The sequence below is a fragment of the Ostrinia nubilalis genome, chromosome W (genome assembly GCF_963855985.1).
Source record: "Ostrinia nubilalis chromosome W, ilOstNubi1.1, whole genome shotgun sequence".
Lineage (NCBI taxonomy): Eukaryota > Metazoa > Arthropoda > Insecta > Lepidoptera > Crambidae > Ostrinia > Ostrinia nubilalis.
Window position 1 is genome coordinate 3,352,171 of NC_087118.1, and position 17,693 is coordinate 3,369,863.

The 17,693-nt window shown below is 33.5% G+C and overlaps 1 long non-coding RNA gene across 1 annotated transcript; it reads left to right on the top strand.

The window, feature by feature from the left end:
* The first annotated feature begins 1,179 nt into the window (after positions 1–1,179).
* On the top strand, positions 1,180–1,708 carry LOC135086438 (uncharacterized). The gene is made up of 3 exons (XR_010260474.1): positions 1,180–1,268; positions 1,368–1,445; positions 1,653–1,708. It is a non-coding gene; the product is annotated as an uncharacterized LOC135086438 (long non-coding RNA).
* The last annotated feature ends 15,985 nt before the right edge of the window (positions 1,709–17,693 follow it).

Sequence of the window (17,693 nt, forward strand, 5' to 3'; positions counted from 1 at the left end):
TTGACACCTTACAAGAAACACCCTGTATAAATCATTTCATCACAACGCTGCTGGATCCTATACTCCCACTGTTGGGGAACATATTGTCTGTAGGTACATGTACGTTTTATAAAACTGTAACAGAAGCGTGCCTGCAAATTGGAGGTGCTCATTCCAGGAAGCTCTGAATTTGAAATACCTATTCATAATAATACTATTATTGATTTGAGCGACTAATATTACTAACTACATCAAATGATTTTGAGTCATATAAAACCATAAATAAAACCATAAGTGTGATTTGGTTGAAACTTTGTGAAAAATCAAAAATGTGCAGGTGGAGCCGCGGTCAATCCCTAGTGATTGAAATAATATTTCGTAAATTTCACGCGAATAAAAGTTGCTGATGGGTAAATAATATTTTAAAGTAATTTGATAAACTTGTTTGTTCAATCAATTGCTGATCGGCATTATTTGGTGTGTGCGTTATTTTGACTGTTTTACAGTGTTTGTGTGAGTGAAAATTTGGATATAAAATAAGCGGTAAGTGAAGTAATTATCATTATTTTCTGCGATTCATATCTGATCATCTTCGATTCTTCGTGCCGTAACTCTGCGCTTCAGCTTCACTTCTGGGAAAATGTTCGTGAGTTATTTTATTATAATAAATAATATTTTTGGTTCTCAAGGTTTAGACATAGTAGACTCAGTGCAACTGTTTGTTTTGGTATCTGAATTTAGGGTTTCAGGTCGTTGAGACTACTAAAATACTCAATCCCCAGTACTGTCATTGTTTATTTCACAGTCCGTTCAGACATACACTAGTCTTTGTTATTTTTCAAATAATTTACTTACAGGTCGGAATCCGAGTACAAGAATCGTAGCGCTGCTGCAGCTTGCTTGGAGTCAGAGTCTGAGTACTCGTCAGAAGATAATACTTGGTAAATATTGATTACTAAATTATAAAGACTGAAATAATGATTAATAAAAATACGATGAAACTTGCTTTAAAACCTAATTATTTTTACTATAGCCCTCCAAAGAAGACGACCAAAGGCAGCGGCAGCAGCAAGGCTAAGGTGATCAAAAAAAAGATAAGGTTCGTAGCTTAAATATTAAATTAATTAAATGTGTTAGGTTAGCGTACAATTTACTATTTCACTTATTACTGTGTTAACTCCTAAATGTATATTTTACAGAGCCGAATCAGACTGTAAGAAACGCAACGCTGCTGCAGCTGGCCTGGGTTCTGACTCGGAGTACTCTTCGGACGAAGAAGAAGATCTAAGGTACATACTCGTATTATGACTTACCTACCTTCTTTGTATGAAAGATTCGTTATGAATAAATGATATTCGTCTAACTGATAATCATCAAATTTGTTACAGTCCCTCCAAGAAAACTAAGGCCAGCAGTCAGAGCAAGATCAAGGCTGCAAAGAAGGAGACGTCCAAAAAAAAGGCTGGGTACGTATACTTGTTATAATTACCCTATAAAATAACATCGTTTCTATAGCAACTTGCACTTTCTCACTTGCACTTTGATTCTATTTTACGATAATTTAAACATTATTAATCCTATATTGTTTCTTTGTTTAGTGATAATTAAATAACATTTTCTTTAATAAACTTTCGTGAACGACTAGTAACTAATCAAGATAACATTTTTTTCAGGAAGAACAGTAAATCTCTCAGCGGCATTTACGAGGAGCTGTTTGGAGACGCCTGCGAGCCTGCTCCCAAACATCAGCCGCTGTGGTCCTCGCTGTCGCGGCGGGTCGCGGGCGGAATCAGCCGCCAGGGCACGCTGCAGGCTGACGGTGACGTGTACATCGACCTGCGCGTGTTCGACGTAGCACAAATAGTTGGCGTCAACCCGAGAGAGCGCTTCGACAAGTGGAACGGCTGTCTGAAAGTCCGGCTGAGCCACGACGAGCCGTTATGGGCCGGTATTAAAAAAATATTTAAGGATAGTAGGAGATTATTTAATAATATAGAACCAACATTTTATGCAGATAAAAAAAAGTAGATTTAATTTTATTTTCTGTTTAGCTAAGTTAGTTAACATGTGATTTCAAATGCATTTGTTTATTGATGAATAATAATTTGTCTAAATAAAGTATTTTTAATTATAGTTCTTACTATTACATCTATCCTAAAATCTTAAAATGACAAATTTTAAAACGATCTTCTGCTCAGTATGTCAGAAATCCATACTCAGAAAAGCATTTCCAGGGCACTTGCGCAGTAATGTCCATAAGAATAATACTGTAATGTATTATGATGTTGGAGTTGAGACAGTTAATTCAGCCTTTAAAGGCCGCATTGTATCATATCGCATCAGTGCCGAACGCGAGCGTGCGCCTAATGGTGAAGAGTTGGCAATAACGTCACCATTGCACTTCATGCATTCTATTTCGTCTAGACTGCGCAAAGTACTTGATTCCGCTATTGCTTCCCACATCAGTGTGAAAGTAAACTTTGAATTGTTTGTTAAAGTTATTTCGCCCAGAGATGATTCAATGGAAATCAAATCATTTGCAACAGAAAATATTCCTATCTTTCAAAATTACACGTTCGATGATTTATTAGAAAACGTTTCTCAAGTAATCTGTAAAAAGATAGATGAGTTCCAAGAAAAAGGAAGTGGTTGGTCCCTTTTAGATATTCTTTATATTGAAACTAATATTAACAAATATTCACCATTAGGTGGTTCTAGTTATATAGATTTGCCAAAAAAAATCAAAGTTAAAAAAGCTTGTTTAAATGTTAGAAACAGTGATGAATACTGTTTTGCCTGGACGGTAATGAGCGCTTTATATCCTGATGTAAAAAATCCTAACCGAGTATCATCATATCCATACTTCACTGATGTCTTGAATGTTGATAATATGCATTTTCCAGTTTCATTAAAAGATATTAAAACTTTTGAAATAAATAATAATGATATCAGCATCAATGTGTATGGGATAGACGAAAAACAAAATATTATCGGTCCGTTATATAAAACGTTGTTACGAAAAAAACACCATGTTAATATGCTTCTGTTAGAAAAGGACTCCAAATCCCATTATTGTCTTATAAAGGATTTAACAAAGTTGGTTCGAAATCAAGTTACGAAGCATCATGGGAAATTACATTTTTGTGACGAATGTTTGTTATTTTTTAAATCAAAACGAGATCATGATGACCATGTGTGTGGTGGAGTGGTCACGTTATTGCCTGAAAGTGGTACTACGATGCAATTTAAAAATTATCATTGCATGCAGGATGTGCCATTCATCATCTACGCAGACTTTGAGACCATATTAGAGCCTTGCTCCGAAAGTACAGGCGCATACACTGCGAAGATACAAAAACATGTGCCAGCAGCGTTTGCTTATTACATTGTTTGTAATTATGATAATTCGCGTAACCATCTGGTAACGTATCGAGGAACCGACTGTGCTACTGTATTTGTTAAAAGGTTACAAAAAGATACAAAAAGAATTTACAAACTTATTCAATCTGCGTCTGAAAGTCCTGTTCCTATTATGTATAATGAGGAGGATCAAACAAACTTTGAAAGAGCTGAGAACTGTTATTTGTGCTCTCATTTACTAATTGATGATAAAGTACGGGATCATTGTCACTTTACCGGTAAATATCGCGGTGCTGCTCATTCGTCCTGTAATCTTAAATTTAGGATTCCTAAATTTATCCCGGTATTTTTTCATAACTTATCAGGTTATGACTGTCATTTGTTTATTCGCGAACTAAGTAGTTTTCCTGGAGAAATAAAAGTTATTCCTAAAAATAAGGAAAACTATATTTCTTTTACCAAGTTTATCCAGATTTCAACTACTAACTTTGTTGCTGTGCGTTTTGTTGACTCATTCAAATTTTTGGGTACAGGTTTAGAACAATTAGCTAAAAATCTACAGCAAAACGATTTCATAAATTTGCGTGCACATTGTGACAATGAAAGTCAATTGACATTGCTAAGTCGAAAAGGTGTATACCCGTACAGTTACTTGTCAAACTGGCAGGTTTACGAAGAAAAGAACTTGCCCTCAATAGAAAAGTTTTATAATCATCTCACTGATGAGGCTCTAAGCCAATCGGATTATGATCATGCAAAAAATGTTTGGCGGTGTTTTAATATAAATAATCTCGGAGAATATACGGATTTGTATGTAAAGAGTGATGTTTTGATATTAAGCGATATTTTTGAAAAGTTTCGTAAAACATGTAAAATCAATTATGATTTAGATCCTGCATTTTATCTCACAGCACCAAGTCTTAGCTTTGACGCCATGTTATTAAAGACAAAAGTAAAATTGGAGCTGCTTTCAGATTTAGAAATGATACGAATGATACAACAGGGAATTCGTGGAGGCATTTGCTTATGTTCAAAAAGGTATGCTAAATCAAATAATCACTATCAGCATGATTATGATCCCTCTCAACCAAACAGATATCTGATGTATGTAGATTGTAATAATTTATACGGCTTTGCAATGTGCAGTTATCTACCTTATGCGGATTTTAAACTTATTAATGAAAAGGAATGTGAACAACTCAACATAACAAGTATTCCTAATGACAATGATTATGGATATATTCTCGAAGTTGATTTGGAATATCCTGAGAATTTGCATGATTTACATAATGATCTTCCATTTTGTGCAGAAAACTTTACTCCACCCGGTGCCAGAAATGTAAAACTTACGCCAAATTTGTACAATAAATATAACTATATTATCCACTACGTTCATTTAAAGACATGTATTCAACATGGATTACGCCTAAAAAAAATTCATAAAGGAATATCGTTTAGACAAAGCCCATACTTAAAGGAATATATAGATTTAAATACTCAGTTGCGACAAAATTCAAATTCGTTATTTGAGCAAGACTTTTTCAAATTGCTTAACAATAGCATTTTTGGAAAAACATTAGAAGACACTGAACGAAGAGTAGATGTAAAACTTGTTAGCACGTGGCAGGACGAGCGGAACAAAACCAAGAAATGTTTTACCGCTGAACAATTGATATCACGTCCTAATTTTCATAGTGTGTCAATATTTGATGAAAATTTAGTAGCTATACAATTAAAACGTGAAAAAGTTATTCTTGACAAGCCCATATACATTGGTTTTACGGTCTTAGAGCTCTCCAAAAATCATATGTACGATTTTCATTATTCAGTAATGAAAAATTACTACCATGATAAACTGTCTTTATGTTATACTGATACTGATAGTCTTTTGTACTCTATAGAGACAAACGATTTTTATTCAGACTTGAAAGAAAACTTTTTGAATTACTTTGATACTAGCAATTATGTATCGAACAATTGTTTTGATATCATGCCTAAAAATAAAAAAGTTCCTGGATTATTCAAAGATGAATTAGGGGGAAAAATATTACTTGAGTTTGTAGGACTACGATCGAAATTATACAGTATTAGAACAAACAGTCATGAAGTAAAAAAAGCAAAAGGAGTAAAAAAAAATGTAACCAATAAACTGAAATTTTCTGATTACACCAATGTTTTATCAAGCGGTATAGAGTTACGAGGTAAAAATATTCTTTTTAAAACAATAAAGCATCAAATTTTTACCACGGAGCAAAACAAAGTGGCTTTGTCCCGAAAGGATGACAAACGTTTTATTACGAAAGATAATATTTCTACTATATCCTGGGGACATTATTATATTACAGTTTAGTTAATATATTTTCTTTTTCTGAGACGAATTATTATTCATCAGAAATTCAGTTGCTTTCGACAAAATGTATTTACTAAGTGTATTAATTAATCTCACTAGTTAGTAAACTACTATGTATTCAAACCTATTTAGCCTAAAAAATATATTTACTGTGTAGATGTAGTGTAAGGGTACATTTTATTATTTTTATATGATTAAAGTTTAAAATAAATTAGCTAAACAGAAAGCCTAAGTTTTTTATTTATATTTCTACCGTAAACAAGTTATGTTGTCACTTTTAGAAGAAATGTTAGTTGTACTTACGCTCCCATAGTAACATGCATTAAACAAGTCGTAACTTGTCCAATGTATAATGCTGATATCATTTTACAGCATATGCACTGTATGCACTAAGCAAGTCGTAACTTGTCATCATCCTAAATATATTGCTGATTGTGAAGAAAATGTCTCTGGATACCTAATATCGTACACGTGCATTACTTACGTCAACCGTAAGAAGTGCAAAGTTAACAGTTTTTAATAAGCATCATTTTAGTAAATGAACAAAATTATTGTCTAATAAGCTGTTTCTTGTTGAAACTCGAATTATTTCTGAGTAAACATTAATGCACGTGTTGACAAATATTACCAGCTCATCAATTTTGTTAGAGGCAGGCATTACTTTTGTGCGGCATTTTTCATCATTCGATAGCCGACCGCTGCGAAAGCCACTTGGTACTCACTACACTTAGTGACAAAACAAAAGAAATGGACAGTACGTTGGAACAATACGCTCAAGATCCTCTTGCTGGCTTTAATTCAATGTATCCAGAGCTAGCCAGACAACAGCTGGAACCAAAGAAAAAAAGAAGCAAACGTCCTGCTGAAACTCAGGAAAATCCTACGCCACCGAAGAAACAGTGTCTTCAAAGTGGATCAAATTATGTGTACAGCAATGAAACCAGGCGAGGTCTTCGACTCATCAGGATAGAAGTCGTGGACTTGGACGGTGCAGTTCAAAGTGATAGTGATAATGAAAAAATACTTTATAGTGCCCAATACATTGTTACTGACAATTTTAATCCAATTATGGAGCAAACGGAACATTTAATAACCAATATATGCAAACAAATTTGTAATGATAATATTTAAAAATAAGTGACTTTTGTTTTTAAATTAAGTTTAAGTGTAAGTAACTTGTTTTTATGTTTTAATAGGATAAGTAAAATAAGATATTTGTGTTTAGTTAAGTTATTGATAAAATTAAATTGATTTAAACTTAATGACTTTTTATTTTCTTAAAACATAATTTAGGTTTAGGTAAATGAGACAGTTTATTTTATTAAACACATTTATTCATCATTTTAAATAATCATAATACAGTAATTAGCTTTTATTAATTTACACAATAATTAAAATAACACTACACTAAATAATACAATAAATTCATATTGCAAAATTTCTTTCAACACACCATTTCTTTATACATATAACATTTTTTAATGCACAAATTTTCTCATGGTTAATACAGTTAAATAATTTGGGATTATCTGAACAATAAATTTTGTAAAGAGTATTTAAACTAGGAACACCTAGATAAGTTATGTCCATTACACTATTTTGATTACACAAATTATGCACCCATTTAATCTTTTCATCTCCTTTTACCAAAATATATTTACCTTTTAAATAAGGTACGATAATTCTTTGAAACTCTCTATAATCAATATAGCCTTCATTCCACCGATAGCCTCTGTTCTTTTCGATCCAACAAACTTGTCTTTTCTCTTCAACAGTTAGTGAACTGAACGGGTATGGAGGCTTGATCAAAAATAGGTGGGTATGCTCTTGGGTAGCTATAGCAAATTCTTTTATTATGAATTCATTTCTATTGTTTTTAAATCCTTGAAGATCTACAACTATATTATTATTGCTATTCATGATATTTTCTTAACAATGTTACTCAAAGGTTTGTATTCGAATATACAATCGTTTAATATCAAGCAATAAGCAGATGTCTGATCTGGTATTTCTTGGTCTGTTTCGATTTCAACTCTCACGTCGATTGAACCTTTTAAAGTTTCGTGTTGTCTCGAACAGTCGATAACAATTAAAGGAGCCACGTCTCTGAATTCTTTCAAACTTAACAACGGCTCTGACCGACGTCCGTGATATGACTGTTGAAATCTTGCATACTGTTCGTATAATAAAGAAAACCTATCTTCTGAAAAACTAATATTTAGACCTTCATACGGATAATTTGATGAATTTAAAAAGACTCTTACATCACGGACGTGACGATGATCAAACTCTGCCATTGACAATGCAACGTTATGTTTGCGGTTGGTTTGTAAGGCAATGACAACAAATCGCGGTTTCTCTACTTGTGAAGAAGTGTTTATAGACCAGGTATGCTTACGTGTTTTAGGCAGTAATGGGTATTCATACAGATCCCAATTACGAAACGTTAATGGAATAGCTCGATCTTTCTCTAAATGTTTTAATAGGTTAATTCTTTCTCGGTCCGAAACTTTGATGTGTGGAACTCGCCATATAATTTTATTTATTATAATGTCATCTACAACTTCACCCGCGTTTAACTTGACCGCATTAAGATTAGTATTACTTCTCAGTAATACTAACTCGTGTTTAGAGTTAATAATAATTTTTTCGTAGTCTTCGGCAAATCCTAGTATCCTGTTTAATGGTATGGATGCAGAAAATGATCCACCACTGGCATTGTTTGTTCCTGCGGTTGACCAGCCCCAAACTCGACCACACTTAGATTCATTGTCATTTAATGACAGGTAAGATTTTATTGTTGTAGTAATACCAGCATTCTTAATTTTGTCTATTTCTACTCCATTTAATTCATATCTTATATCTTGGAAGAGAAATAGGGCAGGATTATTTACGAAGTGTACATTTGATACTTTTTCTTTGGTGGTGCTGTTATACACAATTACTTTTCCTTCGATATAAAGACTACTAAGTGAAGGTAACACGTACAAGTCTTGTTGGTTGATAGGTATTCGTATTTCATCATTCTTATTGAAACTTGTCACGTATGGTTTGTACGAATGATACTCGAAACTTTCAATGCTGTTATCGTATGATGTTTGCTGAGATATATTTAAAATATTCATTTTATCAAACCAATTAACTTCAGAAATTCTTTATTAGTCTTGGTTAGCTTCTTCTTCAGTTGAAGCGGTCTGTCTTTGTGAAATGATCTTTTAGAACTGACTGAAGTACTCGATGTAGAAGAGTTTTTATTGAAATTAATCATTTTTTTCTGAAATGTAAATACAGCTGTACTTCTTCACCACGTAAGTTGATTTCTTTGTTTTCAGCGTCCAACAGCCTGATATTGATAGCACTTATAGAACTTTGGTTGACAGGAAAATAAATTAAATTTTTAGGTATTTCAATTATTCGATAACCAGGTGGTACATTAGGCACGAATTCATAAATTATATGACTTGCTTTCCCATTCACAAATGAACCACTAACTACATCGCATTCGATCCTCACAATGGTTGTTGATAGAATGCTCACAGGATACTTTGATTCAGTACTTATATTTTAATTTATTGTTTCCATTCCAAAACCTAAAATTTTACCAATTGAACCACTTTTATCGAAATGAACGTCTTTAGAACAATAAATATTTGTTTTCAATGTGTTATTATTGCAAGTGAGTTTTAATTTAGTGTTCTTAATGTTGTTTTTTAAATAATCACAAATATCCTGAAGCTCGTAAGACCCTTCAGGAATTTCAATGATCTCATTTTCACCATAGTAAAACTTGTTGTTTCTTTCATCAATGTTAGGAATTGAATTGAAGGTTGAAAAATATAAAAGACCGCATTCATAGTTCTCTCGAAGCTCCAAAGTCGGTGAATAGTTTGTTGTTAAGGAGGCTCCTGTCCCGGTTATAGACACAGTGAAAGACATTATTATACTGACACTTTTATTAAACAATATTATTTATTTATATAAAATGTTTGTTCCAATAATTTCTTAAAAATTTCAAACACAAATGACCACAGTTCGTCGTTCCAAAGGCCTGATGTCTTACATAATTATAGTTTATAGGTAAGTTACGAAAATATTTGACTAATTCTAATGGTGGTTTTAAATTACCAAAACTGTCATAATATTCAACGTAATCATATTGCTTTACAAAGGCTACCCAATGTGTACCAGGATTTTTGTTACTATCCAAATTCATGATTGCACATTCTATCTTCTTAGGCTTCGCAGGTAATGTATCTCTCATGAATACACCACGAAAGAATGGAATATCACTAGCATGTTCTAATATATCCAGGTTAGTGAGCGCACGTCTAGGTAGCCGCTTAATTAGTTTTTTGTCGGATTGAGATATAAACCAGCTCCTTTTTTATGAGGTTTTATATACAGTCCTTTTCCAAGGGCTACCGCTTCCATCATTCTGTTGTGCCTTTCTGATTCCATTAGACTCTTTTGTGCGGCTTTAGAATCATTAACAGCTTTTGCTATACCAGCTGCACCTCCCGCAAGGGAACCTAAAGCCGATAACCCCGCAAATATAGGAATAAGTGGTAAAAGTCCTCCACATTTTGGAAGAGGAATACATCGAGGTAATCGTATTCCTTTTTTGTTGCTGAAAAGTTTTTTTGCAGCTGCAGCTGCGTATTTTATAGCAGAGTGATTATCTTTAGTTTTAAGTTTTTTTAATTCTAATTTTATTTTCTTTATCCCTTTCTTAAATGATGTTGTGCCTCGACCGGCTCTGATTTTGGCTTTCATCGCATTTTTAACTATCCATGAAGCAATTTTTTCTCCTTTTCCAACATCTTTTGATTTTAGCCTTTTCTTAGCCATATTTAACAATTCTAAGTCAGCCTTTTGTCGAGTACCAGAGTCTTTATTCAAGTAAGCAATATCGTGGTGCATACAAGCCTCGTCCAATTTGTTAATCCCACGGTCGCCTTGAAGTAATCGTTTATGAAGTTTAGTTCCAGGACCACAATATTGATACCCAGGTAAATGTAACTCAAACGGTAAATGATCTATCAAGGTATTAATTATACCACTGCCTTCCGTCATCGATAATCATAAAGTGAGTTTAAGGAGAAATAAGTATGATATTTATATACCTACACCACAATTTCACTTTTGTCAACCCAACTGTTTTCCTTAGCACTTAAACCCAGCCATTTTACAAAAAGTTTGTTGCCGTTCCTTTTTATAACTTTTTCGATAAGATAAAGGTCCGTCAATTTAGTTTTTTGTAATTCATATCCATAAAAAGAACCAAGAATAATTTGATTGTGTTTGTCTTCAATTTGATACGTTTGAGGTACTGTTTGATTGACTTTTACGATACGGAAAATTTATGTAGACCAATTGGGCGTATAACCTTTATAAAAATCTCCTTTGAATTTACTTATACGAACAAAGTTGCCGACTTGAAAATTTGATCGTTGACGCATTTGTGGCTTGTGGCTTTTAATAATATTAGATCTAACAACAATCTCATTAGAATGGTTGACATCTATTGGTTTGAATTTTGTAACGTGATGCAAAGTGTGGTTATATTGCTTTACAACGGTATCTAAATTATTTTTAAACCATTGATATCGACCGCATTAACTAAATAATTTGTAGAGATGAGATTTTAATGTTCTTATTACTCGTTCCACAATGGCTGCCTTTTTAATCGAGAACGTAGAATTATGATTTATGTTATATCTTTTAGTTAACTGTTTGAAAGAATCGTTATAAAACTCAGTACCCGAATCTGTTTGCAAATTTTTAGGTTTTCGATTTGATTCGATAAATATACTATGTAATGCATTAGTAACATTTTGTTTGGACTTCGACTTCAATGGTTTAACCCATACATATTTTGACAAAGCATCAATTACAACTAAAACATATTTATATCCTTTATTAAATGTCGAGTACTTCTGAAAATCTATGAGGTCAGCTTGCCATAAGTCATCAATTCCTCTAATAATCGTATGTCGACGGATGAAATTTCTTCTTGCTGGTTTGTGAAGCTCATTCACCAGATCTTGTTTACTCATTCTTGATAGATTTTGCAGCAATCATCTGATCAATTTCTTTTTTTGTGTAATAATGTGCAGTTAAATTATTAGTAGTTATTTTTTCCAAATTATTAAGATACTTTTTTATATTACTATGAATGGTTTTCAATTCATTTTTTACATCTTGGACACATGTATCCACATACTCTTTATTAACAGCCTCGTCATCTTTTTCTGGAGTTAGTAGTCCTTTTAGTCTCGATGATTTTAAGTCAAAGTCACCTGCATCTGACTTTACTATCGTGTCAGTAAGAATATTCGCAAATTCAGACAGTCGTAAACGCTTATGAACGTGGTGACCAAATTTATCTATATTCATTGCCGTCTGCTCGGCTTCTGTAGTGTAATGGTACTGCCAAACCCTCCCGTTGGAAGCTTTATATATTTAATATCTTTTATAATACCAGCTTCATGCATTTCCTCTATTATTGCATAAATTTCATTATATACTCCAGTGTTACCAGCTGCCCATGATCCAAGTAGTAATTTTAACCTTTCCACTAATTCATTCGGATCATCCCAATAAACCACATCAGTATTCTGCTTAACTTCTTTTAATATATCAATTCCTTCACCTTGTGTAAGACTTTCTACACTACTTGTATGACTTCTTGAGAACTTAAACAAAGGTTTGATCACGTTCATATATTTAAATCCTTTGTTACTGTTTATAGGTTTAGATGGATCTCTGTTACGTTTGTGTGCATTGGTATCCATAAGTACTAATTTGTAATTTTGTAAGTCCTCATTTGTAATATTTTTTAGATTTGGTGTCTTTTCGTACAATAATTCTTGTAAGCCTTGAGTTTTTTTAAGGTTACGATTTCCAATTTTTAAAATGCGGTCATCATCATAAACACGCGTATTGCCAAGCATCAATTTTCCCTTTACATTTCTAATACCATAAGGCACATCTTTCATCACTTCAGATGACACCGACCAGGATAAAGAATCGTTATTGATACTTGGTGATGATTGAAGTGATTTAAATGAGTTTTCATGAACATCGTGATCCACTGAGGGTGATGTAGTCAAGGTTTTGTCAGATGATTTGTAATTGTCTTTATCGATGTTATATTCATCGTCATCAGGTTCTTCATAATCTTCAGTAGACGTATTTGATGCTTCGGTTTCGCTGTGTTTAGTTCTTTTAGCTTCAGCTATTGGATAATGCTCTGATCCTTCATTTATAGGACGTTTATCACCAGTTTGATTTGTTAACAGTTTTAGTGGGTTAACGATAGGTTTAAATATCGCATTTAGAGTCATGTCATTTGAATTTTGTACATCCTTTATCATTTTTACCTTTCTTTTTACAGCTGCAGCAGATTTTACTATTTGTTCCTTGAGGTTTCGTTCCATTGTTAAGAATTCCGCTCTGTTTGACTTCTCTAATGAAACTGAATGGTTGGTAACGTTACAGCTATATAAAAAGTTTAGTCCATTACTATGAATGTATCAAACTTCATGCGATAACAGCCTTTGTTTCGTTCACAATCCTTATTGATGACCACATAACTATAAGGTTTACTCCACACAGTTGAACACATTTCACGAAACTGCATCCATGACATATCAGACCCAACATGTTCATCGTAAACGTGTCTTAGATTTACATCATCTTGCTTGAACAATATAATAAGATTAGCATTATCTCTTACTAGTTGTTTGGGTATTTTAGTGTAAGTTTGATTCATATAAAAACAATCAATGTTCTTATGTCGACCCATAGCGAAATAATCGCGTATATTGTTTTGGTTTTCACAAGCAACATCGTCAAATATGATAATTGAGTCAGGCAACGCTTCGTGGGGACTTAAAATTTCACTGTTATGATTATACTAGTAATAAGATGTGCCGGCAACATTTTCCAATACTTTTTCTAAAAATACGTATTTGGGTTGGTATAGTGACTTTGAGTATACATAAAGATTACGAAAACGTGGTCCATCCTTATGTAACAAAAGACTAATAACTAAATTAGTCTTCCCACAGTTCGATGGACCACACACGATACTGCGTATAGTATTTGGCAATAAATTCCCATGACGCCTAGTTTTATTCGATTCTGCAGGACAGATGCATTCTAATTTGAGTGATTCTTTTTGTTTCAGAAATCTCATTACAGTTTTTACTCGACCGTTCTGGTTGATGGATTTAAACGAAATGATGGAAAATCAGACACATCAATAAATTAAAACTAGGTAATGGCTGTCCACCGATATTGTAGGTATTAGTTACCATATTGTATAGAATGAACAGAACATAACAACGAAAGTATGTAGAAACTTATTATGTTAGTTGAAGGAGTGAACGCAAAATCCATGAACGTCTTGTATAATAATGGACAGGATGGATCAGCGGAAGGTTGTGTAGGCAAACGAGTTTTTGAAATAATTAGTGTATGTGTGTACGTGTGTGATATTTTTCAATTGTGCATCGTTTTTATCATCAGTCGTTGAAAGCATTTTATCATGTCATTAACCTAAATTGGGGAGGCTAAATCGCGACGCCGTTTTTAAAGGCGTCGTGAGCTAGCCTTCCCAATTTATTTACTACTCACATACTTTTTTTCTATAGTTTTACGTAATTACTGTTAATAAAATGTCTAGTATTTAGTGTAAATAATGTAAAATTCAAACATTTATATTGTAATAATGAAAATATGATTAAAATATTTAATGTAAATAATAAATAAAATATGTGGACTGTAGTAATTATATAGCTTATTAATTAAATATAGCTTTTTAATTATTGTTAATGATTATAATATAAGTTAATATGAATTTATTTTATTATGTACATAATTATAATAAAAATTGTATTTTACTTGAAAAACACCTGGCTTTTTAATAAAATAATGCTAATCAACATAATCAACGCCTTGTTAAGACGGCCATACAACACCATAATTTATTAACCCAATATTCCTTTACGATCAACACCAAAGGCCAAACATTTTTGTAACCTATTATTTAATTCAACTTTGGTGGCCCAATTCAACGCCCAAATGTAGACGGCCCTTCAACGTCTTATAAGACGGCCTTTCAACGCCCTTATAGGCGGCCTTTCAACGCACTTATAGGCGGCCCATTAATTATGGTGGCCTTGCTTTATATACAAAATTATCTCACCCCTCTATTGATCAAAACTTAATTTTAATCAAAACTTAATTTCTAATGCAATGGATACATTATGGAAAATATACATAAATGGCGATAGACTATCCTTCTAATAAATCAATAAATTCCTAAGTGTTATCGACTTGAGATTCATGAGTATCGCTTGAACAATCAAGATCATCATCAACAAATTTTCTTAGTGAATCCGAGGCAACAGTAGCTTGATACTTTTTATACCCCTTAAGACCTTTGATTGATGTAATGATGTACCGATCATTTCCTAATACCTTTTTAATCTTATATGGACCACTGTACTTTTCTTTTAGTTTCCTAACTGCATCTTTGTTCTTATCCTGAGCTCCTTTCCATAAAACTAAATCACCCGATTTGTAAATAGTTGGAGGTTTTCGCTTCGCATCGAATCGTTTTTTCATTGATTCAGAAACCTTTTTAATGTTACTAGATGCTATTTCCCGATTTTGAATAATTGTTTCTTCAGTGTCAAACGTGTTTGTGGATAAGCCTTGTAATATTGAACGATTAGCGTGGAATATTAAACGAAATGGCGCGAACCCTGTCGTAGAGTTAACGGTATTGTTAATACCCCAAGTAACTTTGTTAATACATTTATCCCATTCATGCTCATCTATGGTACTCTTATTAATGGCCTCTAAGAGAGTTCGGTTAAAGCGTTCAACTTGGCCATTTGATCTTGGAGAAGCTATGGAGTTGGTGACATGTTTTATTTGGTAAGTCAAATAAAATTGTTTAAATCGTTTAATGGTAAACGCAGCACCGCTGTCAGAAATGATTCGCTTAGGGTAGCCAAAATTACTAAAAATCTCTTCTAACCTTTGTTCCGCTTCCACGGATTTTGTGGTTTTTGTGGGTCGTGCCCAGACGAATTTTGTAAAGGAATCTACTACCACAAATAGATAGGAAAAACCGTTACTGCTTTTGCAAAATGGACCTAAATGGTCAATGTGTAAAGTATGCATTGGTTCTGCAACTTTTTCGATTGGGTGAAGGCATCCTTCTTGTCTACCATACTGACCTCGTTTAAAGAGACAATCTATACATGCATCTACATATTTTCTAATGAAACGAGTCATGCGTGGAAACCAACAATTTTCTTTAACTAGTTTTTCGCATTTTTTAGTCCTGGATGACCTATGTCATCATGATATTTGCGCATAATATTCCAACGTGCGGCTTTAGGTACCACTAGTCTCATCTGTCCTATTCCTAATTTTCTATATACCTTGTCATCTAAAATAGTGTAATTATTAATGATATCTGGATTATCATCACCACTGCAAAGTTTCTCTTTGATAATTCGAATTGCCTCATCCTGGTTTTGCAAACACACTACCCAGTCGAATATATCGAGCACTTGTACATGGGATACGTCTAATGGAGATCTACTTAATGCATCTACGTGCTTGTGGCTGGTACCAGGTTTATGAATTATGTTCATATCGTATTCCTGAATACTAAGCCACCATCTCGCAATCCTAGGCAGAAGATCCTTTTTTTCAAACGTTTGTCTTACGGCGATACAGTCGGTAACAACTTTAAAATGAATGCCTGCTAAATAAACTCTAAACCGTCTCAATGTCTCAACCACAGCTAGCGTCTCGAGTTCAAAAGAATGATATAAAGCTTCCTCTTTGCTGGTTTTACGGCTAAAATAGGCTACAGGTCGAAGCGCATTTTCGTGCTTTTGTAATAGAATGTCTGCTAAACCCTTACTAGAGGCATCTGTGTACACTTCAGTTTCCGCTCGGGGATTATACACTGCTAAAATTGGCCTACTAGTCAAAATTGATTTTAAGTTATCGAACGACTTTTGCTGTTCTTCGCCCAAATTCCAAGTAAAATCTTTTTTCAAAAGTTTATAAAGATCATGTGTTACAGACGCATAATTTTGAACAAATTTTCTGAAGTAACTCGTTAAGCCTAAAAACATTCTAAGTTCATGGACATTGGTTGGTTCTTTGTATTTTGTAACCGCTTCGATTTTCTTTTCCCCCGGCCGTATACCTGCTTCACATATGTCATATTCGAGATAATCAATCCGAGTTTGAAGGAACGTGCATTTTTCAATATTCAAAGTTAGCTTTGCATCACGTAAAATTTGTAATACTTGCTCTAAAACCACTAGGCCCTCTTTTTCCGTAACGCTTGGAATAAGTAGGTCATCAACATACGGCAAAACTTTATCAAATCTTAATGGTCCTAAAACTTTATCCATTAGCCGTTGGAATACGCACGGTGAATTGGCCAAACCAAAGGGCATACGCAAAAATTCGTAATGCCCTTCTGGTGTTACGAACCCTGTCTTAGAAATGGAATTACTACTCATGGGAATCTGATAAAATCCTTGTGATAAGTCTAAGCTAGTGAAGAATTTCTTGCCGGAAAGTTTTTCAACTTGTTCCTCTATTATGGGTAATGGATATTTATCCTTAATTGTCATGCTATTTAATTTCCTATAGTCAATACATAGTCTATAATCCCCTCCCTTTTTTCTAACCAAGATAATGGGACTTGCATATTCCGAAGTGGACTCCTGTATGACTTTATTTTCTAACAAATCATCAATTTTTGCTCTGACTATCTCTTTTTCGGCCATAGATAAACGGTAAGGACGATAACAAACGGGTTTTTCTGTATTTAACTCGATAACCATTTCAATTTTATCCGTACATCCTAACTCTGTAGTATTCTTAGAAAAACAATCACTGTACTTTGTTGGCAATTCTAATAGTTTATTTTTAACAAGTGGATCTGAACTACCGCAAT